We start from the raw sequence: 24,116 nt of genomic DNA on the forward strand, positions 1-24,116 counted from the left end.
GATGATATATGCAGTAAAGAAACAAAGTCCTAAATTCTTAACTGAATGAAACTGTGTGTACGGATTACAGACAAAATGTAGGACAATCGGTTACCTAGAGCCCATTATTATTTTAGGTAACCGATTGTCCTACGTTTGTCTGCGATCCATACACACACAACTTATCTAATGCGAAAAAAATATACTGGCATCAGTGACGTAGCGGATTAGTCCTTGGCATTCTGTTCATAGGCATAGAGTTATGGATGTGCTTTTCTGAGCAATGGAAGATGAGATACGAGTAGATTGCTTCTACTCTCTGTTTGATCCTAATAATAATAATAATAATAATAATAATAATAATAATAATAATAATAAATAATAATAAATAATAATAATAATAATGTTATTTGCTTTACGTCCCACTAACTACTTTTTAAGGTCTTCGGAGACGCCGAGGTGCCGGAATTTAGTCCCGCACGAGTTCTTTTACGTGCCAGTAAATCTACCGACACGGGGCTGTCGTATTTGAGCACCTTCAAATACCACCGCACTGAGCCAGGATCGAACCTGCCAAGTTGGGGTTAGAAGGCCAGCGCCTCAACTGTCTGAGCCACTCAGCCCGGCTGTTTGATCCTCTGATCGATGCAAGATATAAACAGGGAACTGTTTAAACGAATAGTATCAGTCGCTTGATTAAAAAGGGCGATACAAAATTTATAGTGTTTTTTTTTTTTTTTTTTTTTTTTTTTTTTGTAATATCCTTTATAGAGAAAGGGAAATGAATTTATTTCTTCTTCCCCCCCGTTTGGAGGTTGCCAAAAAGACAAAGCTTACATGAAAAAATGATTAATGCTACAGGGGTCGTTTATAATATGTCCATAAATGATAAGCGCACTATATTAAAGCCTACTTAATAGAGTAACTAAAAATGTGTATGCTGTGAGCTTGCATCCGGGAGATAGTAGGTTTGAATCCCACTATTGGCAGCCCTGAAGATGGTTTCCCATTTTCACACCAGGAAAATGCTGGGGCTGTACCTTAATTAAGGCCACGGCCGCTTCCTTCCAACTCCTAGGCCTTTCCTATCCCATCGTCGCCATAAGACCTATCTGTGTCGGTGCGACGTAAAGCCCCTAGCAAAAAAAAAAAAATGTCTATCAGCCAATAATTTTGAAATCCATGACGGGTTTCTCATAGGACAAAGACGAGTAGATGATTTTTGACTATTGCTAACCAATTTCTTACAAAAGTAGTCAAAAGTGTGAGTAATGGTGTCGTTAATTATATTGAGTATAAACAGATGCATTACAAGTTCAGTTGATTTCAACGATGTGATCGACAATTTCAAGACTACGGTCGATTTTGAGTGAAGTCTCTCGTTATAACTGCAGCGACATTCGGGTCCATGGCTAAATGGTTAGCGTGCTGGCCTTTGGTCACAGGGGTCCTGGGTTCGATTCCCGGCAGGGTCGGGAATTATAACCATCATTGGTTAATTTCGCTGGCACGGGGGCTGGGTGTATGTGTTATCTTCATCATCATTTCATCCTCATCACGATGCGCAGGTCGCCTACGAGAGTCAAATCAAAAGACCTGCACCTGGCGAGCCGAACATGTCCTCGGACACTCTCGGCACTAAAAGCCATACGCCATTTCATTTACTGCAGTGACGAGATAAGGTAACGTTTCTAATCCTGGCTGATGTAGCTTGAGGACATCCTAATGATTCTGGTCTAAGGATGGTATGTTCGATTCTAACTGGGATCGGTGGCATCTGAAGGTGTTTAAATGCAACAGCCCCATGTCATCGGCCCTAGTGTGTTAAAGAAATTCTAAAGGTCAAAATGCAGCCACTCGAATGTGTCTTAAATCTACAGCAATTGAAAGGACGTTTAACAGATAACATTATTATTTGAAGAGAATATAATTATCTGGACTACATTAGTCTTGTAGTGCTGAAGAGCTTAGTGAGCGAATTACAAACATTAATCCCACGAGGCTGACGTAATTGGATTATATGTTCGGAGTGTGTTTCGTGTATCTGTTCGGTCGAGTTCTTGTGTCAGCTCGGTAACAGCTGAATATGGAGTCGTCATAATGCAGTTATCAGTGAATTACTTGTAAAGTTGATCGTGAAGTGTGAATATAATTTGAAGTCATGCTATATCTCGTTTCTGAAACTAAAATGATATATCACCGAATTAGGCGTCCGACTCGTTGGCTGAACGGTCAGCGTACTGGCCTTCGGTTCAGAGGGTCCCGGGTTCGATTCCCGGCCGGGTCGGGGATTTTAACCTTAATTGGTTAATTCCAATGGCACGGGGGCTGGGTGTGTGTGTTGTCTTCATCATCATTTCATCCTCATCACGACGCGCAGGTCACCTACGGGAGTCAAATAGAAAGACCTGCACCTGGCGAGCCGAACCCGTCCTGGGATATCCCGGCACTAAAAGCCATACGACATTTCATACCGAATTAGGCTTGAGAAACCTACAGCTGATGCCAGCTCAAAGGAATACGTCCTAATAACACTCAAAATATTGAAGGTATTGTTACGTGAACCAGTCAGGGATACATTTCTTGCACAACTTTTAAATGTCCGGTCAAGGGGATTTCAAATTTAATGCCTAGAGTTTCCTTCAGTTATAATGTCAGAGTTCCATATTATCTTTTGAATTATCGCAGTAAATCTCACACGTTAAAAATCAGCATTTAAAGACTACATTTAGTTTAGAAATGAAAATGAAAATCCACAGCCTGTTTCCAGTCACTCGCGACCGGGTCGGGAATGGAATGAATGAAGCCCCATCTAGCGGCGAGGATAGGAATTGTGCCGGCTGCCGAAGCATGTCGAACTCCTCTGGGGCAATGATTAATGAATGACAGATGAAATGAAATGATATTGGAGAGTGTTGCCTGGAATGAAATATGACAGGGAAAACCGGAGTACCCGCAGACAAACCTGTCCCACCCCCGCTTTGTCCAGCAAAAATCTCACAGGGAGTGACCGGAATTTGAACCGCGGAACCCAGCGGTGAGAGGCCGGCGCGCTGCCGTCTGAGCCAAGGTAGCCATTTGGTTTAGAATCAAACACAATTGATTGTTTTATTTCAATAGTAGATCATAACCTCAAATGTTAATGGGGAAATCGAACACCTCTCTCCTTTTCCCAGAACCTATATGTTATGTTGTCAAAGTAAGCTTATTACCTCACACCCTAGAGATATTCAAGACTCTCATTCTATTATCGTTACATTGATTTGTAGCTGGCACCCATCAACAACTGTATCTGTAAGTAATCAGGTAAGTACTAAGTGTGAGTACATAGTCCGACGATTAAGCATTTTATTTCATGAATATTTTAATATTGTATTTCATTTTAAAAATTGAAACAGAATTAAACTGAAACGAGTAACCACACTTTACAGCTCAAATATGTTCGTGAGAATATTATCATTGCAATATTTTTGTTTCTAAATTTTTTTGAAAGACGTTATGGAGATAATATTGTCGTTGCGCCTACAAGAACCGCTATGTGATAATATTTCAGCTTAGAACTCTCACCAGAAAGGTTCTGTTATTTAATATTCAGTATTGTATGAACTGTATCAACGAATTTGCGTTCGATCCGGGCTCAGTCCTGTGGTACTTGAAGGTGCTCAAATACGTGAGCCACGTGTCGGTAGATTTAGTGGCACGTAAAATAAATCCTTCAAGACAAAATCCCAGCACCGCAGCGTCTCAGAAAATCGTCAAAAGTAGTGAGTGGGGCGTAAACCAAATAACATTTTTCATTCTAAGTGATAGGACTACATGTGCTGCAGGTCAGTATTGCTCCCCTCACCATCGTCACACAGCGGTATTTCGAGGCACAGATGGTTACAGATGTCAGAGATGCATCGTTCTATTATTTCCTTAAATTCAATATTCATAAAATCTGCAGATATACTATTTAACGAATTTTTACCCCAGCTTATTAAAAATTACAATAATCAATCTTGTAGGGAAAAGTAGAGCCTCCGTGACTCAGGCGGCAGCGCGCCGGCCTCTCACCGCTAGGTTCCGTGGTTCAAATCCCGGTCACTACATGTGAGATTTGTGCTGGAGAAAGTGGAGGCGGGACAGATTTTTCTCCGGGTACTCCGGTTTTCCCTGTCATATTTCATTCCAGCAACACTCTCAAATATCATTTAATTTCATCTGTCAGTCATTAATCATTGCCCCAGAGGAGTGCGACAAGCTTCGGCAGCCGACACAGCTCCTATCCTCGCCGCTAGATGGGACTTCATTCATTCCATTCCCAAGCCGGTCGAATGACTGGGAACAGGCAGAGGATTTTCAAGCTTGTATGGACAAATTAAGTTCCCATAAGGAAACTTTAATTTTATGAGGAATATTTTTACGATTGAGTAACCTGAATTTATTTAATGAAGCTTGTAGTGTTTTGCGATTTTTGAAATCTACCTACCTGTCTTCATTGCAGTCACAGAATCTCCCGTTTTAAGTGGAACTCAAAGGGTAGGGATGCATAATGTCATTGAATAGGATATGAACCCAGCCATCTTGGTGAGACGCAATCACTTGATCATCAGGCATTCTCCATTTTATTGCTTACGCTCTGTATTAATTCACATTCGTCACAACTCCTCCCGGTAGTTTTCTGGAAAGCACTATACTATCACCTGTGAGATCAAAACCTCACAAAAACAAGCAGTACAATCCTTCCCGCCTCTATCTCCCTCCTCCCTCCGTCTCCGATAAGACCTACCCCGTTCACAGGAATAATCTCTCTACTCGGAGACAGCATTAAAGAAACCTTTTGAAAAGCTTCTCCATTGTTCGTTTATCCACAGTTGCCCACCTTTAGCTGTCACTCTACCTGCTTACTCTTAAAAATATCGTAATAAAAAATTTCCAGCACGAGTTGAAGCTTAAAGAACAGTCCCTTCTTCCTTTTGGAACACGACCAGTAGAAGGGGCATCCTGATACCAAACAAAGGTACTAGGACGGATCCCTGAGCCTCCAGTAGCCTCGTCTAGTATTGTATGTTTACAAACGTGCCTTATCGCCTTCACAGAGCCCTATTTAGCACGTAATGCTTTTGAGTTTGTTGGATATTGCATAACACGTTTATGGGCTGCTAGCTCAATAACAATGGCGCCTGTTATTGTTGTAGGTAGACCGTTAATCTGTCTTTAAACGCAGACATACGCAGATTACTGACACACACAGCGGAGTCTATGTCTCCGATAAAGGATGTGACAACGTCTATAAAAATCAGGCTATATACAGTATATATATTCTGAACCTTAATGTAACGAAAGCATGTAGGACGAGTGGCTACACGGTTTGAGTCACGTACCTGTCAGCTTGCATTCTGGAGATAGTGGGTTTCAACCCCAATGTCGACAGCCCTGAAGATGGTATTCCATGTTTTCCCATTTTCACACCAGGCCATATCTTAATTTTTGCCACGGTCGCTTCCTCCTCACTCCAAGCCACTTCCTATCCCATCATCGCCATAAAACTTATTTGTGTCGGAGCAACGTAAATCATACATGCATCTTCATTATAGATTTATATACAGGGCTGAGTGTCTCAGACGATTGAGGTGCTGGCCTTCTGACCCCAACTTGGTAGGTTCGATCCTAGCTCAGTCCGGTGGTATTTGAAGGTATTCAAATACGTCAGCCTCGTGTCGGCAGATTTACTGGCACGTAAAAGAACTCCTAAGGGCCTGAATTCCGGCAAATCACAGTCTTCGAAAACCGTAAAAGTTGTTAGTGGTACGTAAAGCGAATAACATTATTACAGACTGCTATGTCTTTCAACGTTCAGTCTCCAAGCCTCTGAATTGTCTAAACCCCTCCACAATCCTCTAAACTAGTTCTATGACCTCGTTTAGTTCCATATGACAGGGGCCGATAACCTAGCTTTTAGGCCCCTTTAAACAACGAACATCATCATCAGTTCCATATGTACTTCTCTTACTCTCCGTGACCGAGCCCATTATTCTCCTAGGTGACTAATCCTCCTCCATTTGTCTCACATGATCCCACCATCATAGCCGGTTTATGCGTACAGATTCATCGACTGAATTCATTTGTGAATGTCCGACTCCATGGCTAAATGGTTAGCGTGCTGGCCTTTGGTCACAGGAATCCCAGGTTCGATTCCCGGCAGGGTCGGGAATTTTAACCATCATTGGATAATTTCGATGGCTCGAGGGCTGGGTGTATGTGTCGTCTTCATCATCATTTCATCCTTATCACGACACGCAGGTCGCCTACGGGTGTCGAATCAAAAGACCTGCACCTAGCGAGCCGGACATGTCCCCGGACACTCCCGGTACTAAAAGCCATCCGCCATTTCATTTCATTAGTAAATTACCCTTTATCTCCTCATTCCGAGTACCCTCCTGCTATTGTTCCCACCTGTTTGCAACAGCGATCGTTCTCTCTACTTTCATGTCTGTTACTTCTCACTTATTAATAAAATATCCTGAGTCCACCCAGTTTACACTCCCGTACAGCAAAGTTGGTTTGAAAACAGGCCGGTCTAAACATAGTTTCGTCCGGAAGCTGACTTTTTTCTTAATGAATATTGGTGATAGCAACTGCGAACTCAATTGTTTAGCTTTACTGCACCTTGATTCAATTTCACTTATTATACTTCCATCCTGCGAGAACACACATCCTAAATAACGGTACTTGAAATGATCTACCTGTGGTTTTGAATCCCCCACTTTGACTTTCAGTTCTCTTAAGTTTCTTACCTACTGACAGCATGTTAGTCTTTGTAATGCTAATTTTCGTATCATACTCATTGCATCCATTTTCAAACGTGAAACAATGTTTTTTAATGTTCACTGTCGGAATTGTATCTCCAGAATTAAAGATCCGACCCGAATGGTTGGGCTACTAATTGGCTGGAAACATGGCAGTGAGAGAAATAACTGAGGATAAGAGTATTAGATAAGGAACTAAATGACGTCATAGAACTAGTTCAGAGGATTGTGGAGGCGTTTAGTAAATTATATGATCTTCAATTAAATACATGAGGGTAGGAGTGGCTTTTAGAAGTTGTGAGTTAGAGGTGTATGATTTGGTTTGTGGTTTACAACTCCAAAACCGAAAGACATATACAGATGATTAAGATAACTAAAGACAGTGGCGGCTCGTCAAATAGAAAATTGGGTGCTCACAAAATTTAACAGTTATAATAACACATTAAGTAAAATGCTTGCTACTCGCCTACTGCGCTGTATGTAAAGGTATCACTTTTTAATATTGAATCTATTGAGGTTTTGGTTGCCTTACCTGGCCAATTGACAGACATTATTACTACGTAGGTACATTATAAAAGCCAGTGCATGCACAATGACACACTACACAATAACAGTAACTCAAGCTAGTCTTCACCAGCTGAAAGGCCGCAGGATACCAACAACTATGATATTGCGGGAAACTTGAAGTCTAAAATAAAGACTATTGCTTTCCAAAGAAGTATGAGTTGGCACAAAATCCGTAGAGAAGGCAGCACCATCGAGTAATGTTTGGTTGCTGGAGCTCTGAAGAGCACATTGGGCGTGTGCACTTGCCTTGCAGTAACAGCTCCGTAAGACATGATGTCACGATCACTCGCGCATGCGCGAAACCTGTCACAGTGAGAGCACAATACCGATGTGCCCACGCAGCAATGCGGGAAGTCTGAAGAGTAGAACCCGGCAAATTTAAAATGCGGCAGATCAGAATTCTAATTAATAACTTAGACATCGAGTAATTAAAGGATAACATAGGTCCCAGTTCCATATTCTGGGTGTTCACGTGCACTTGTGTTCTTATAGAGAAGCAGGCGCTGATTAAAGATAGATCATTTGATGCCTTACTTTCACATAACAAACTAGTTCGAAAACCCAAAAGAAAAACACGGCAAGGAAGAGGCCCTAATTTTAAAGTTGGATTTTCTTTAATCGGCAATCTGACTGTCTAAATAACAATCCCGACCCCTCATGTCGGATGCATTTAGAAAGGCCTCTTAGCCCGAGATGATGATATAAACACGGTTGCCGAATTGTGTGGGTTGGAAAATGAGAATTTCTTAATTTGCTTCATATCACTTCCAAATGTAAATTCCGACCCATGATGTATCACTGAATAGAGAATATTACGCCCAACATACTGTAACATTTCAATAGACTTAGGGCATAGTGTACGAAATTATAAAAATTACTAATGTTTTAAAACATATGCTCGGGCTATACAGGATGAAGCGAAATTCGCGCACTCGGGCGCCGCAGCGCGACTCCTCACATGCCAGCAATAAAAAAAATGTCTCTCACAAAAGTTCGTCCTGCCAGTATATCCGGGAGAAAAAGGACGTTGAAGAGTGGCAGTCTGGCAACACTGTAACCACATGTAGGGTAACTACCTCTGTCAGCACATATTAGTCGTGCGGTACAATTGGTGCAGTGGATAGAGTTTTGGGTTAGCGTGCAAGAGGTCGAGGGGTCGATCCTGGTTTGAGGCGTATGTTTTTTATTTCGTAAATGTTGTCCAGGTGGTATGGTATCTGGCGTCTTAATCGTCAACAGCGATTGCAGCGGGTCCTCTAGAAACCATTTGCATTTACATGCTACGATCCTAGAAAGGCACGAACATTCGTTTTCATTGGTCAGCTTTGAAAGACGCCCTTTCGATGTCGTGGGTGTGAATTTATTCGCACCATTTCATCTACTAGGTGCGTTACAACGTGTTCAGCGTTACTAAATTTTGTAAATGTAGGATACATGTGACATAAGAAACGGTGTCCTACTGTATTGCAGTATGTAATGTCCGATGGATAGTAGCAAATAAAAAAAGTGCGCCTCAACCCAGGATCGAACCCTCGAACTCCTGCATGCCAACCCAAATCTCTATCCACTGCACCAACTGCACATCACGACTAGTATGTGCTGACAGAGATAGTTACCCTACATGTGATTACAGTGTTGCCAGATTGCCACTCTTCAACGTTCTTTTTCTGCCGGATATACTTCCAGGTCGAACTTTTGTGAAAGACACTTTTTTATTGCTGGCATGTGAGGAGTCGCGCTGCGATGCCCGAGTGTGCGAATTTCGCTTCACCCTGTATAGCTAGCCATCCGTATCACTAGATGACCAGCCAGGTAAGTTAGTTCGCAAAAATAAACATCAGTAATATAACATAAATATAAAATCAGTAGATCGAGTTTTATGTATTTTATTAACATTTATTTATTTACCGAGTGGAGTGGTCGCGCCTGTTAACACGCTACGGCCAGGGAGCCAAACTCTGCATTCGGGAGACGAGTGGGTTCGAACCCCACCGCTGGCTGTCCTAAGAATGGCTGTCTGTGGTTTTCCACTTTCACTTCCGGGCAAATGCCGGGACAGTTACAATTCATAGGCCACAGCCGATTCATTCACATTCTTTACTCAATTCCAGTAACTATCATTCATTTCACCTTCATTAGCTCCTCATCTGAGGTTTGCGACGGGAAGGGCATCCGTCCGTAGAAATACACTGACTGACAGAGCAAATGCAACACCAAGAAGGAGTGGTCAGAACTTTATGACAATTGCAGGGTAGACTGACGTCACTGAGGTATGCTCATGATGTGAAATGCGCCGCTGTGCTGCGCACGTAGTGAACGATAAATGGGACACGGCGTTGGCGAATGGCCCACTTCGTACCGTGATTTCTCAGCCGACAGTCATTGTAGAACGTGTTGTCGTGTGCCACAGGACACGTGTATAGCTAAGAATACCAGGCCGCCGTCAACGGAGGCATTTCCAGCAGACAGACGACTTTACGAGGGGTATGGTGATCGGGCTGAGAAGGGCAGGTTGGTCGCTTCGTCAAATCGCAGCCGATACCCATAGGGATGTGTCCACGGTGCAGCGCCTGTGGCGAAGATGGTTGGCGCAGGGACATGTGGCACGTGGCACGTGCGAGGGGTCCAGGCGCAGCCCGAGTGACGTCAGCACGCGAGGATCGGCGCATCCGCCGCCAAGCGGTGGCAGCCCCGCACGCCGCACGCCACGTCAACCGCCATTGTTCAGCATGTGCAAGACACCCTGGCTGTTCCAATATCGACCAGAACAATTTCCCGTCGATTGGTTGAAGGAGGCCTGCACTCCCGGCGTCCGCTCAGAAGACTACCATTGACTCCACAGCATAGACGTGCACGCCTGGCATAGTACCGTGCTAGAGCGACTTGGATGAGGGAATGGCGGAACGTCGTGTCCTCCGATGAGTCACGCTTCTGTTCTGTCAGTGATAGTCACCGCAGACGAGTGTGGCGTCGGCGTGGAGAAAGGTCAAATCCGGCAGTAACTGTGGAGCACCCTGCCGCTAGACAACGCGGCATCATGGTTTGGGGTGCTATTGCGTATGATTCCACGTCATCTCTAGTGCGTATTCAAGGCACGTTAAATGCCCACCGCTACGTGCAGCATGTGCTGCGGCTGGTGCCACTCCCGTACCTTCAGGGGCTGCCCAATGCTCTGTTTCAGCAGGATAATGCCCGCCCACACACTGCTCGCATCTCCCAACAGGCTCTACGAGGTGTACAGATGCTTCCGTGGCCAGCGTACTCTCCGGATCTCTCACCAATTGAACACGTGTGGGATCTCATTGGACGCCGTTTGCAAACTCTGCCCCAGCCTCGTACGGACGACCAACTGTGGCAAATGGTTGACAGAGAATGGAGAACCATCCCTCAGGACACCATCCGCACTCTTATTGACTCTGTACCTCGACGTGTTTCTGCGTGCATCGCCGCTCGCGGTGGTCCTACATCCTACTGAGTCGATGCCGTGCGCATTGTGTAACCTGCATATCGGTTTGAAATAAACATCAATTATTCGTCCGTGCCGTCTCTGTTTTTTCCCCAACTTTCATCCCTTTCGAACCACTCCTCCTTGGTGTTGCATTGTCACTGTCAGTCAGTGTACATCATATATATAATTGCATATCACCTCATCCCCGATCCCGCATCAAGAAACGGAACGAATGGGTAGACATAAGTTATTTATTTATTTATTTATTTATTTAATCCGTTTACCCTCCAGGATTGGTTTCTCCTCCGGAATCATCAAGGGACACCACCTCTAACGCCTCAAGGGCAGTGTCCTGGAAGGCGAGATATTTGGTCAGGGATACAACTGGGGAGGAAGACCAGTACCGCTCCCAGGCTGTCTCACCTGCTATACTGAACAGGGCCCTTGTGGGGGGGGGGAGGTGAGATTGGAAGGGATAGGCAAGGAAGAGGTAATTTCCCGGCATTTGCCTCGAGGAGAAGTGGTAAACCACGGAAAACAACTTCGAGGATGGTTGAGGTGAGAATCGAACCCCTTCCCCCTGCCCCCTCTACTCAGTTGACTTCCCGAGGCCGAGAAGACCCCGTTTCAGCCCTCGTGCCACTTTTTAAATTTCATAATAATAATAATAATAATAATAATAATAATAATTGCTTTACGTCCCACTAATTACTTTTACGATCTTCGGAGACGCCGAGGTGCCGGAATTTAGTCTCGCAGGAGTTCTTTTAGGTGCCAGTAAATCTACCGACACGAGGGTGTCGTATTTGAGCACCTTCAAATACCACCGGACTGAGCCAGGATCGAACCTACCAAGTTGGGTTAGAAGGCCAGCGCCTTAACCGTCTGAGCCACTCAGCCCAGCTTTAAATTTCGTGGTAGGTCCGGTGGGTGGCATCTAATCTCACTAATTACTACACGACAAAGGTGGACCCGATCTTATTATTACTGCTATGAAATCACTTGTTGTTGATGATGATGATGATGATCGTACGTTCACAACTATCATGTGTAGGCATTTTGATCTGATGTCATCTCTGCTTCCTGTACATCGTATTCAACGTTCCCCTTGTACTCTACTAGATGGCAGAATAAACCTGATCTTTCTTGGGCAATCTATGGATACATTTGTAATTTTGTCGGGCAAACACCAAATGCGTCACCAGAGATCTTCTCCGCGTCTACACCGTGCGACATGGAGCTTACAATGGATTTTTTACCCCCCATCATAAATGCGACTTGACTACCTCTGCCGGGTTTTCACTGACGATCTTAAGATCCACTGTTCCATAAAGCAATCTAGCATTTGAGGATTAGTAAGTAATCTGAGCAGTTGGAGGGCCGTTGGGAGGAGGTCAGGAATGAGGAGTATACTGTGGACCGTGAAGGCTCCGTCGTCAGTTGGAAGAATGTAGATTCGGGAAGCGCCGTCTTCTCCGATGAGGCATTCATCTCAGCTGACTGCAGACCCTGCCAGAGTGTATGGTGAGCCTGAACCAAATATCACCCACGCTATATGAACCAGCATCAAAGGTCGGGACATTTCAGCATGTCATGCTTAGGCTGGATCTCATTAGAGTGCATCATCGGTCGGTTCATCGCTCATAAATGCATTGATATTTTGGAAAAGGCATTATTTCCCCAGAACATTATTTCTACTTATTTATCGCACAGCAGAACAATAACTAATAATTATACAAAAAATGGTACAGAAATATCATCACAAATTATTAATTATTCGAAAGTGGGTACTCAAAAACGATTGCACAATGCAAACTTTCAAATATCAGCTCTATCTAAATACTGCAGGTAACAAAAGTTGCATGAGAATTCTTGGTCAAAAATTCACATCAAGCGACCGCATCCAGGTTAGAGCTGAGGGTGTCACATCAGTGAGGTTTTGGAACGATACATGGGACTTTCTTAGAGGACAGTCCTTCACAACGTGTTCCACATTCTGTTTCCGACCTCCACAGTCACAAGCAAGAGAGTTGCCAAGTTCCCATTTTTACATGAAAGCATTGCATCTGGCGTGGCCTATCCTCAGTCGGTTCAATTTAGTCCACTCCTCCCTTTTTAATACTGAATCCCTGTGGTTTTCTGGTACGATTTTTAACATCATGGTGATTAATTGGTACAGAGTTCCAAACCAGGCGCCATTCTTCTTCGATGTTAAAGCCATCTCGTACACCTTGACGTACAGAATTCCTAGACTTCAGCCGGTTTGATGGAAGATCATTCACGACCTCTTGGATTGGGAGACGTTGCGCGGATGGTTGAGATGATCCAGTTTCCTACATTCTCGTACCTTCGCTTCCTGTCGTCTCAAGCGTGGTAGCGAGTTATTGCTGATGGTATGGAGCCAGGGATTAGCAGTAGATATCAGTGCTACCCCGTGATAATTTTCATTCATTCATTCATTTGGGTGGTCATCGATATTCTTAGTATGGGGAAATGGTCACTGTGTTGCCGCACTGGAGCACAGGATGAGGACCGTAGTGCAGAGGGTAATTGCGTTGGCTCGTAAACAAGCGCCAGCCAGTTTCTTAATTATGGTGAGGGTGATTTTCCAGATTTAACGACTACTATGTTATGAGACACCTTGAACTCTGGAAGGATGTTTCCGGTATCTAGGATGTCACGAAAAATGTATTTAGCCATTTTCTTCCATGGTTTCTAATATGTCGTATAAACTCTGAGAATACTCTGCCTAGTAATGCTGATTTCCCCATTTTCAGTGCTTCGATGGCTTCATTTATTTCTTGCTGACTGAATGGATCTAAGAATTAGCCGCTTATCATAATTTTGACATTACAGTCCTGCAAGAAACTCACTTGACTGAAGACAACCTTGAAATCCGAGGGAAGATAGCAGAATACAAAATGATAGCAAAGCTCTTATCATCCACTGTTGTATATAATATGCTAAAAGGAATCTCCACCATATTAAAGATGTACGTGCCAAAATTTCAGTGACATAGGACTGATCAATGCTGAGTTAAGTGGCCTAACCATTGCATTAATATACAAACCACCCGACCCTAACTGGTCAACCTGTCCCCTGCTTCTGCCGCCTACCCCTTGCATCTATGTAGGAGACTTTAATAGCCGCCATACACCCTGGGGCTACACAAGCAATGACGAAACTGGAGATAAACTGGCTATGCGGAGGGAAGGAGATAGCTCTCAGTTTTGATGCTAAATAAATCAAAACATTTCGCTCAACCAGACGACAAACTGGCACCAACCCTGACCCGGTCCTTGTATCCACAGATGAACAGACACTTAACCTACATCACACAAGGAAAGTACCAAAACATTTCCGATGCACCACAGTCATCAGTGTTGGCCTAAAAATCCCAGTTGTAAGATTCATTGAAATGGAAATGGCGTATGGCTTTTGGTGCCGGGAGTGTCCGAGGACAAGTTCGGCTCGCCAGATGCAGGTATTTTCATTTGACTCCCGTAGGCAACCTGCGCGTCGTGTTGAGGATGAAATGATGAAGACGACACATACACCCAGCCCCCGTGACAGCGAAAGTAACCAATCATTGTTAAAATTCACGACCCTGCCGGGAATCGAACCCGGGACCCCTGTGACCAAAGGCCAGCACGCTAACCATTTAGCCATGGAGCCGGACGTAAGATTCATTGACAAAGCGAGATGGAAGTTCAGAAAAGCCAACTGGGAACAGTAGAGTACGGAAGTAGTCAGCAATCTCCGAAGAATACCTCCTATGACTGATGACTACAAGAGAGTTGTCGGAATAATCATTAGCGCAGCAAAACAGAACATACCATGAGGAGTTGGAAAACATTATATTAAATGCTGGAGTGAATCTACACAAACGATGTATGAAGAACATCAGAAAATTAGTAAAGTAATGAAGAAAGTAAAAGTGGACAGAACTGAAATCTCAACTCATTTTCACACACTCAAGTAGGAAGGCATGCACACTCCTAAGAGAACTTGATACTGCATCAAACATCTGCCAAAAGAATCCAGGATAACACCACCTCAAATGGCACTACATATCAAATCACCCTACCACAAAACAGAGACAGGAAATGAGCTAGAAAATATACATGGCAAATTGCAAGACCCCGCTCTAGAACATAATCTCCAAGGAATTATTTTCCAGCAGGAAAATTACGTATATTACACGTTTTTTGACATCAAGACAACTAGATCATGAAGTGGAGGATCGGAAACTATATGTAGTTGTGCTGGAATTATTTATATCATCTTTAATCATTCAAAAGAAGATATACTGTCAGTGAGAGAATAAGCAGGCTACATTAACAGAACTCATTTCATTGCATAAAACCACCAGTGGCATATTATTGACTAGATCCAGTAAACAGCGTGTGTCATTTTAGTAGAAAATGTAGATTACATATTTCAGTTGTTTTTACTTGCTCTGTAACTAGTTTATAGTACGCGCACTTTTTAGTGATAGATTTTTGTACTCTGTTGAGGAGTAAGAAGGGAGCACTGCCGGTTCCGGTAATACTGCCAACTGAATGGAAATGAAATCTGAATTGAATCGATAATATGATCGATCGATATGAATTTTCTAAACCTTTATTGCCTTACGCCAACAACTGTGTCACACACACAATATATAATACTATATAATATTTCCCGATGCGAAACGTGTTCCTAGCATGAATTCTATAGTTTGGCTTTGCTGTGTAAACAACAACAGTACGAGTACTTAAAGTGTACGCCAGATGTCGCACAGCGATGATAAGCGATTCTTAGTTTGTGCTTCATAGGTTGCCAATACGAATCTCGAAGATAACCAAAGTCGACCGATTCAGCACTAAGGTGTAAATCTATCGCCAAAAAGTGCGCAGATAATACTTATCCTCAAGAGACGTTTTCAATTCAACCTACAGATATAATAATTTTTGCGGGTATCCACACAGTTTGTGTCTACATGGGAGGCGAATTATAATTTTATAATAATTAAAATTAAGCCTACCGTGAAAGTTGGCCGTGCGGTTAGGGTCGCGCAGCTCTGAGCTTGTGTTCGGGAGATAGTGGATTCGAACCCCACTGTCGGCATCACTGAAGATGGTTTCCCGTGGTTTCCGATTTTTACACAGGCAAATGCTAGGGATGTACCTTCATTAAGACCCCGGACTCTTCCTTCCCACTCCCAGTCCTTTCCTGTACCATCGTCACCATAAGACCTGTCTGTATCGGTGCGACGTAAAGCGAAATCGTAAAGAATTAAGCCCGATAAAATAGTAAATGTGAGGAACTTAGACTTTCTTTGAGCGACTATGCAATAATACATTCTGAATGAGTAGGAATTGAAAACTTGGGCTGATAAAATCCGCAGTACTGAAATTCCACAGTTCTAACATATGCTAAGAGTAGAGATTTACATACAGCTGAGTTCGCCAACAAATCAACCGTGAAGGAACGAGCAGCATTTTCTCACTGCACTCAACGCATTGCAATCGTACAGCATGTTCACCTCATCCAGTTGGTCTTCTATAGCTCAAGGCGATACTCCATTAACCTTAACAAGACTCGCGACTTGTACAGAAACAAGATAAGACTTTGTACGCCATTATTTTGTTATGAATGAATAATTATTCAAGATACCGGTACCTTTTCCTGCGCTGAGGTGTTAGCCTAACAAATCATACGTTACAACACGTGAGGTCAAAGTAGAATGACAGCTTCATGTGCAGCCCAGCCCATGGTGAAAGTGTATTAAAATTACATGCGCCTCTATCCGGATGTGTGAGAACAGACTTTGCGGTACTTTGCAAGTTAACGACCTAGGATATACTTCACCTTCTCAAGGAACTTGCCGATATTTTCTACCATACATCTAGCCAGTGGGTCTTAACGGGCCCATTGAGCTCGATAGCTGCAGTCGCTTACGTGCGGCCAGTATCCAGTATTCGGGAGGTAGTGGGTTCGAACCCCACTGTCGGCAGCCCTGAAAATGGTTTTCCGTGGCTTCCCATTTTCGCACCAGGCAAATGCTGGGGCTGTACCTTAATTAAGGCCACTCCTAGCCGTTTCCTATCTCATCGTCGCCATAAGACCTATCTTCTGTGTCGGTGCGACGTAAAGCAACCAGTAAAGAAAACGGGAGCGCCGCGAGAATTGCTAGATGTGTAGGGAAACTTCCGATCCTTTGCGACATAACAAGTAAAACAAAAGTGTCACTCAATATTCTTCTTCTGCCACTCTTAACAGCCTAATGGTGTTGCGGGTGTATCGCACAGAACTGACCCTGTTTTACTGCCGGGTGCCCTTACTGACATTAACTGTATGTGGAGCGATGTGTTCACTATTGCGTGTTTCTGTACTGGTTGGGAAAGTAGTATGTTGTGAGTATATGAAGATATGTGTGTATTGAGACGAACACAAACACCCATTCCCCGAGTCAGAGGAATTAATGCTGGGGCTGTACCTTAATTAAGGCCACGGCCGCTTCCTTCCCCTTCCTAGGTCTTTCCTATCCCATCGTCACCATAAGACCTATCTGTGTCGGTGCTACGTAAAACAAATAGAAAAAAACTGCGTAGAAAAGCGTAGCGAATCATGACGTGAGCTGGTGTACAGGCACGCGGCACCGCTCTGTTGTTCAACCAGTTTTCACAGTCCTTTCATCAGTTCTACTCAGCACCCTCTGTTGGTTTATCCCTGTCCTCCTGCAAAATGAATGGTCGGAGGGAGGGGGTAGGGGGGAGAAAGGCAGCAATTTGTTGCTTAATTGCTAAATCATCATTGTTAACTGAGGGGCAGATGAGAAAGTGAAAGCGCAAACTATGAAATAGGAAGTAACAGAGTCACTAAAGAGCGAGCACTTGTCCGTGTCTCCAGCATCTACAGTTGATTCACTCGTGAATGAGAATGGGTAACGATGTGGATGGAATTGGCTGTGGCCTATGAACAGGAACTGCCCAAGAATTTGCCTGGAAGTGAAAATGGGAAACCAGTGAAAACTATTCTCGGGACCGACGACGGTGGGGCTCGAACGCACGCGTCTCCCGAACACTGAGCTTGGCTCCAAAACCGTAGCGCGATAACACGCGCGACCACTCCGCTCAATAATAATAATCATAATAATAATAATAATAATAATAATAATAATAATAATAGAGCCTCTATGGCTTAGGTGGCAGCGTGCCGGCTTCCCATCGCTGGGTTCCGTGGTTCAAATCCCGGTCACTCCATGTGAGATTTGTGCTGGGCAAAGCGGAGGTGGGACAGGTTTTTCTCCGGGTACTCCGGTTTTCCCTGTTATATTTCATTCCAGCAACACTCTCCAATATCATTTCTTTTCGTATGTCATTCATTAATCATTGCCCCAGAGGAATGCGACAGGATTTGGCAGCCGGCACAATTCCTATCCTCACCGCTAGATGAGGGCTTCATTCATTCCATTCCTGACCCGCTCGAATGACTGGAAACAGGTTGTGTATTTTTAATAATAATAATAATAATAATAATAATAATAATAATAATAATAATAATAATAATAATAATAATAAGTATTATTATTATTATATCAGAACATTTTCAAAAAATTATCAAGGAGTTTTGGGGGGGGGGGTCCGGAAGAAAGAGAAGCAAAGGAAATATGTCTGAAGGAAGGAAAGGAGGAGGGAAAGTGGAAGAAAGAATAAACACTGGAAAGACAAGAACGCAAGGACAGAAGAAAATTATGAAGTTACTTCACGAGGTCCACAGCTGACCAAGGTCGAAGAAGAAGACGAAGAAGAAGGCAACCACATAACATCTAACAGATCCGGAAACAGAGATCAGAACGGATGAATCAAATATGGGTGGAGATAAAGAAGAAATATAGCAAGAATTTACTTACGTGCTCTGTAAAAGTAATATTCCATTAATTAATTAATAATAGTCCTACTTCTAAAACTAGCCCTGATACATAGCTATAATGTAAGTACAATTTTAACTGACCACTTACATTCTAAAACTAACCCTAACAAATAATTATAGTCCAAGAGCAATATTTGACCATTCACTCATATATTCATACCTCGCTCATCTCACAAGTCATTTTGATGTATCAAGTGAGTGCCTTCGGCAATTCACCTTTTATTTCTTGTGGGAAATGTTCTGATGTTTGTAGTAAAGTAATTCCACAACCCGGCAGCGGTGATTGTGAAAGAGCGGCTGTAGGTAGTAGTACAGTGCAGAGAGAGGAACCTGAGTGTGATGATTTGAGGAGAGGAATTTAAAATTATTGGAAAGGTAATTTGGTTTATTTGAACTGAATTTTCTGTGGAAAAGAGATTATGAGTGCAATTTATGGCGGTTTTGCTCTCAAGTCAAGACTGTTTCCTATAATAAGGTGTTTTATGACTACCATAACGCAAATTAAAAGACAAATCTACTGGAGCTTTTTAAAGTCCGGTCTATTTTCTTATTATTATCATCTTGAGTTATGTCCGTTAATGTAGTGTTGCAGTGTTCAAGGATAGATGAGTGACAGTTTCAGATGTACCTTTCACAATAATTATCCAAAACATCAGTTAGGATTTGCTAGAGAGAGAGAGAGAGAGAGAGAGAGAGAGAGAGAGAGAGACAGGGAGAGAACCAAGACCTTTTAATGCCCCCTAGATGAACACACTAGAGGTCATGGTGCGCGGAACAAGAAGCACCACGTACGATTGCCTGTCTGGAAAGAATCATACGATCGTGGAATCCAAGCCACCTTGTTTAGCATGGCAGGTCAAGGACAATGTGGACGATAGTATGATAAACTAGACCCATATTTATGAAAATAATCGCCTACAATTCCATGTAACGCCAGGCTGAGTGGCTCAGACGGTTAAGGCGCTGACCTTCTAACCCCAACTTGGCAGGTTCGATCCTGGCTCAGTCCGGTGGTATTTGAAGGTGCTCAAATACGACAGCCTCATGTCGGTAGATTTACTGGCACGTAAAAGAACTCCGGCGGGACTAAATTCCGGCACCTCGGCGTCTCCGAAGACCGTAAAAGTAGTTAGTGGGACATAAAGCAAATAACATTATTATTATTCCATGTAACACTATTCTGGCAGTTTTTTCGTGTGGCTATTTCTAGCAGTATGCAGCCCTTGTAAGGCAGACCCTCCGATGAGAGTGGGCGGCATCTGCCATGTGTAGGTAACTGCGTGTTATTGTAGTGGAGGATAGTGATGTGTAAGTTGCAGGGATGTTGGGGACAGCACAAACACCCAGCCCCAGAGTCACTGAAATTACCCAATGAAGGTTAAAATCCCGACCCGGGCGGGAATCGTACCCAGGACCCTCTGAGCCGAAGGCCAGTACGCTGACCATTCAGCAAACGAGTCGGGCATTCTGGCAGTAATCAGGGATGACTGACACGTAATCCCACAAATATTCAAAACAGTACAACATATACTTGTGATCTACAGCAGGAATGTTTCCTTGAGTGAACGGTTAGCAGAGAAGTATTTAGTTCAAAGGGCCCGGGATTCGATTCTCCGCCGGATCGGAGATTTTAGCTACATCTGGTTAATTCCTATATCTCGGCAGCTGGGCGTTTGTATTCGTCTTAATACACATATCTCCATCCACATAAAACACATCAACCTACTAACCAGCTCAGTAACACAGAATAGTGAATGCATCCCTTTACATAGAATTGGTGTCGGGAAGAGCGGAAGCCGTAAAACTGGGCTTAATCGTCATATAGCGTTGACCTTCAATACTTGGGAAAAGGACGGGAAGGAAATGCAGCAGAATATTATGAATTTCAATCGCTTCGTTTATCCTATAAGTGTTATTCACTAAACTATGAGCTCGCATCCGGGAGATAATGGGTTCGAACCCCACTGTCGGCTGCCCTGAAGATGGTTTTCCATTTTCACACCAGGAAAATGCTGGGGCTGTACCTTAATTAAGGCCATGGCCGCTTCCTTCCCATTCCTAGGCCTTTCCTGTCCCATCGTCGCCATAAGACCTATCTGTATCGGTGCGACGTAAAGCAACTAGCATTTCTTATCAGCAGTTGAAAATTTCCGAATTCTCATCCAATAGCAAATTTATTTGAGGAGAAGATGAAACATTTTTTGGGAGTATATTCGAAATGTCTCCTCTTTCGCGTTCTTATTCGTCACCCGTGTTGATACATAAGTAACCGAGCTCGATAGCTGCAGTCACTTAAGTGCGGCCAGTATCCAGTATTCGGGAGATAGTGGGTTCGAACCCTACTGTCGGCAGCCCCACGGCCGCTTCCTTCCCAGTCCTAACCCTTTCCTGTCCCATCGTCGCCATAAGACATATCTGTTTCTGTGCGACGTAAAGCCAATAGCAAATATATATATATAGATATAGATATAGATATATAAATAAGCAAGTCGGGGGCGTATTGTTTGTGATCGTCATGCAAATCTTCACTTACACAGGTCGAGGCCAACACCACGGAAACACGAAATAGTTAATACACTTTTCCACAGACGGCTGACGTCAGGAAGGGCATCTGGTCGTTTTATGGAAGTGCTGATATCGAGATCATAGCACCAGCAGGATCCTATCCATACAGACATGATTGCCATTTCGTAAATTCCACACCCACATGGTCCGCCTCTGTGGTGTAGCGGTTAGTGTGATTAGCTGCCACCCCCACCTCCAGTTGGATTCACGACACTGCCACGAAATTTGAAAAGTGGTACGAGGGGTGGAACGAGGTCCACTCAGCCTCGGAAGGTCAGTTGAGTAGGAGGTGGGAGTTAGGGGTGAGATTCCATCCTCAGCCATCATCGAAGTGGTTTTCCACGGTTTCTCACTTCTCCTCCAGACGAATGTTGGGATGGTACCTAACTTAAGGCCACGGCCACTTCCCTCCCCATTCTTTGTCTATCCCTTCCAATCTCCTCCCCCCACAAAGCCCCTGTTCAGCATAGCAGGCGAGGCCGCTGGATGAGACATTGGTCCTTCTCCCAAGTTGTATCCCTCCGACCCTAAGTCTCACGGTCCAAGACGGTAGAGGTGGGATCGCTCGCTGCGTTAGAGAGAAAAATAGACCCTGGAGAATAAACTGACGAAGAAAGACTGAATACTGTATAAATGTATGTTAAATACTATTACAGTACTTCAATTTAGCTGTAATTGTTTGTCCCCTTGGCTGAAAGGCTAGTGTAGTAGCCTTGGTTCATAGGGTCTCGAGGTCGAATCCCCGCCAGGCCGGGGATTTTAGCAACGTTTGTGATCGTCATGCACATCTTCACTTACACAGGTCGAGGCCAACCACCACAGAAACACGAAATAGTTAATACACCTTTCCACAGACGGCTGACGTCAGGAAGGGCATCTGATCGTAAAACTGGGCTCAATCCAAATAAGTGCTGATTTCAAGTAACCAGGAAGAAGGTCAAGAAATGGAGAGCGTTGTATTGCAATTGGTGAATAAATCATGTCAGCCAGTATGAGGTGTGTTCGGGGAAGTTCAGTTCGATAAGCATCAAATTAGTGATATTGACAACATTTCCACCAAAGTTCATTTTCCTAAGTAAAAATTATGGCATACTTACACACATAAATAAATGATCGCATAACACAAGCCTGTTCACCGGCATTAATCATAATGTTCTACAATCATCCAACAGTTTTGATGTGCATAATATCGACAGCCATTCAAGTTTCAATTTTTACACGATACAAGTTCCATAATTTCACAAACGAAAATTGTTTAGAAATGCAATGTTATTGATTTAATTAGAAAAGTATAATGTATTCCTCCAAAGTAGATCACGATTCAAAAACTACTGACATTTCAATCCTAAGTTCCCGTTATATAGCATGTTATTCTGTTAGTAGCACAATTTCGGAAAAATAGAGCAGACGAGTACAAGAAGTAAGAAAAACGGTAATGTGTCAATCCTTACCTCGTGATATTCCGGTTGGACGATGCACACTTGTACGCGCACACAACACTGCACTTCACCGCACTGCTCCCAGCACATGGACTGGCCAGCTAGGTCCCACTTTGACTCTCTCAGGCCCTCCCCAGCGCTCATTCACAGAGCCGCCATGCGGCAGGTGCGAGAACTTCAAAAAAATAACAATAATAAAAGAAAGTTGAATCGTTCTACCGCAAAGATTAGAATGAAGAGATCAGCACGGCACATAACAGCCACGGCGGTACCTGTTCGCTGCGAACTCGCCGCATTAGAGACAAGCTTTACTGCCAGGTGTGATCAAGAATTTCTATAACGAGAATTCTTAATGTCCTATTACCTGCTATAATAAGGTTTTAGTGAATGAATGTAAAGAAGATATGTCTTGCGTAAAATTCTTTAAACTTTATGATAGCTTATAGTCCGAATTGTAAACATTAAAGAAAAATAAACCAAGCTTATGCTATGCTTCGTACAGTAACTGTCATAATAATTTCCCAGTTACTTCCATAATACGCAGTGTATTGTAACGATCAGTCTCATTCCCTTTATTAATGTGTTTCACTACATTAATGCTTTTAAGATATGGTGGTAGAGAGTATTACTTTAAGCGAAATACAACAAGATAATAACTCCTTGAAGAGCCGAGTACCGAGTAGTTGTTCGTGCGGTTAAGGGCGAGCAGCTGTGAGCTTGCATTTGGGAGATAGTGTGTTCGAACCCCACTGTCGGCAGCCCTCAAAATGGTTTTCCGTGGTTTCCCATTTTCGCACCAGGAAAGTGCTGGGGCAATACCTTAATTAAGGCCACGGCTGTTTCCTTCCCACTCCTAGCTCTTTCCTACCCCATTGTCGCCATAAGACCTAACTACCGTTTCGGTGCGACGTAAAGCCAATTTAAAAAAAGAGTGGAGTGGCCGCGTGTGTTACGGAGCTACGGCTACGGTGCCAAGCTCTGCAATCGGGAGACGCGTGGTTCCAACCCCACCGTCGGCTGCCCTGCTTTCCCATTTTCACTTCCAAGAAAATGCCGGGACAGTTCCAATTCGTAGGCCGCAGCCGATTCATTCCAGACCGGGCGAGTTGGCCGTGCGCGTAGAGGCGCACGGCTGTGAGCTTGCATCCGGGAGATAGTAGGTTCGAATCCCACTATCGGCAGCCCTGAAAATGGTTTTCCGTGGTTTCCCATTTTCACACCAGACAAATGCTGGGGCTGTACCTTAATTAAGGCCACGGCCGCTTCCTTCCAACTCCTAGGACTTTCCTATCCCATCGTCGCCATAAGACCTATCTGTGTCGGTGCGACGTAAAGCAACTAGCAAAAAAAAAAAAGATTCATTCCAGCTCCAGACCCAAGTTCATTTACTTCATCTTCATTATTACCGAG

The 24,116-nt window shown here is 43.7% G+C and overlaps 1 protein-coding gene across 4 annotated transcripts in view; it reads right to left on the reverse strand.

The window, feature by feature from the left end:
- LOC136886505 (leucine zipper putative tumor suppressor 2 homolog) overlaps positions 1-22,782 on the reverse strand; it is a 791,346-nt gene extending 768,564 nt beyond the window's left edge. For all 4 annotated transcript variants that reach the window (XM_068231046.1, XM_067159329.2, XM_067159335.2 and 1 more), the window contains exon 1: positions 22,719-22,782. The gene's annotated coding sequence lies outside the window, so the exon portion shown is untranslated. The remainder of the gene's footprint in view (positions 1-22,718) is intronic.
- Positions 22,783-24,116: the final 1,334 nt, after the last annotated feature.

The sequence above is a fragment of the Anabrus simplex genome, chromosome 1, assembly GCF_040414725.1.
Source record: "Anabrus simplex isolate iqAnaSimp1 chromosome 1, ASM4041472v1, whole genome shotgun sequence".
Taxonomy (NCBI): Eukaryota; Metazoa; Arthropoda; class Insecta; order Orthoptera; family Tettigoniidae; genus Anabrus; species Anabrus simplex.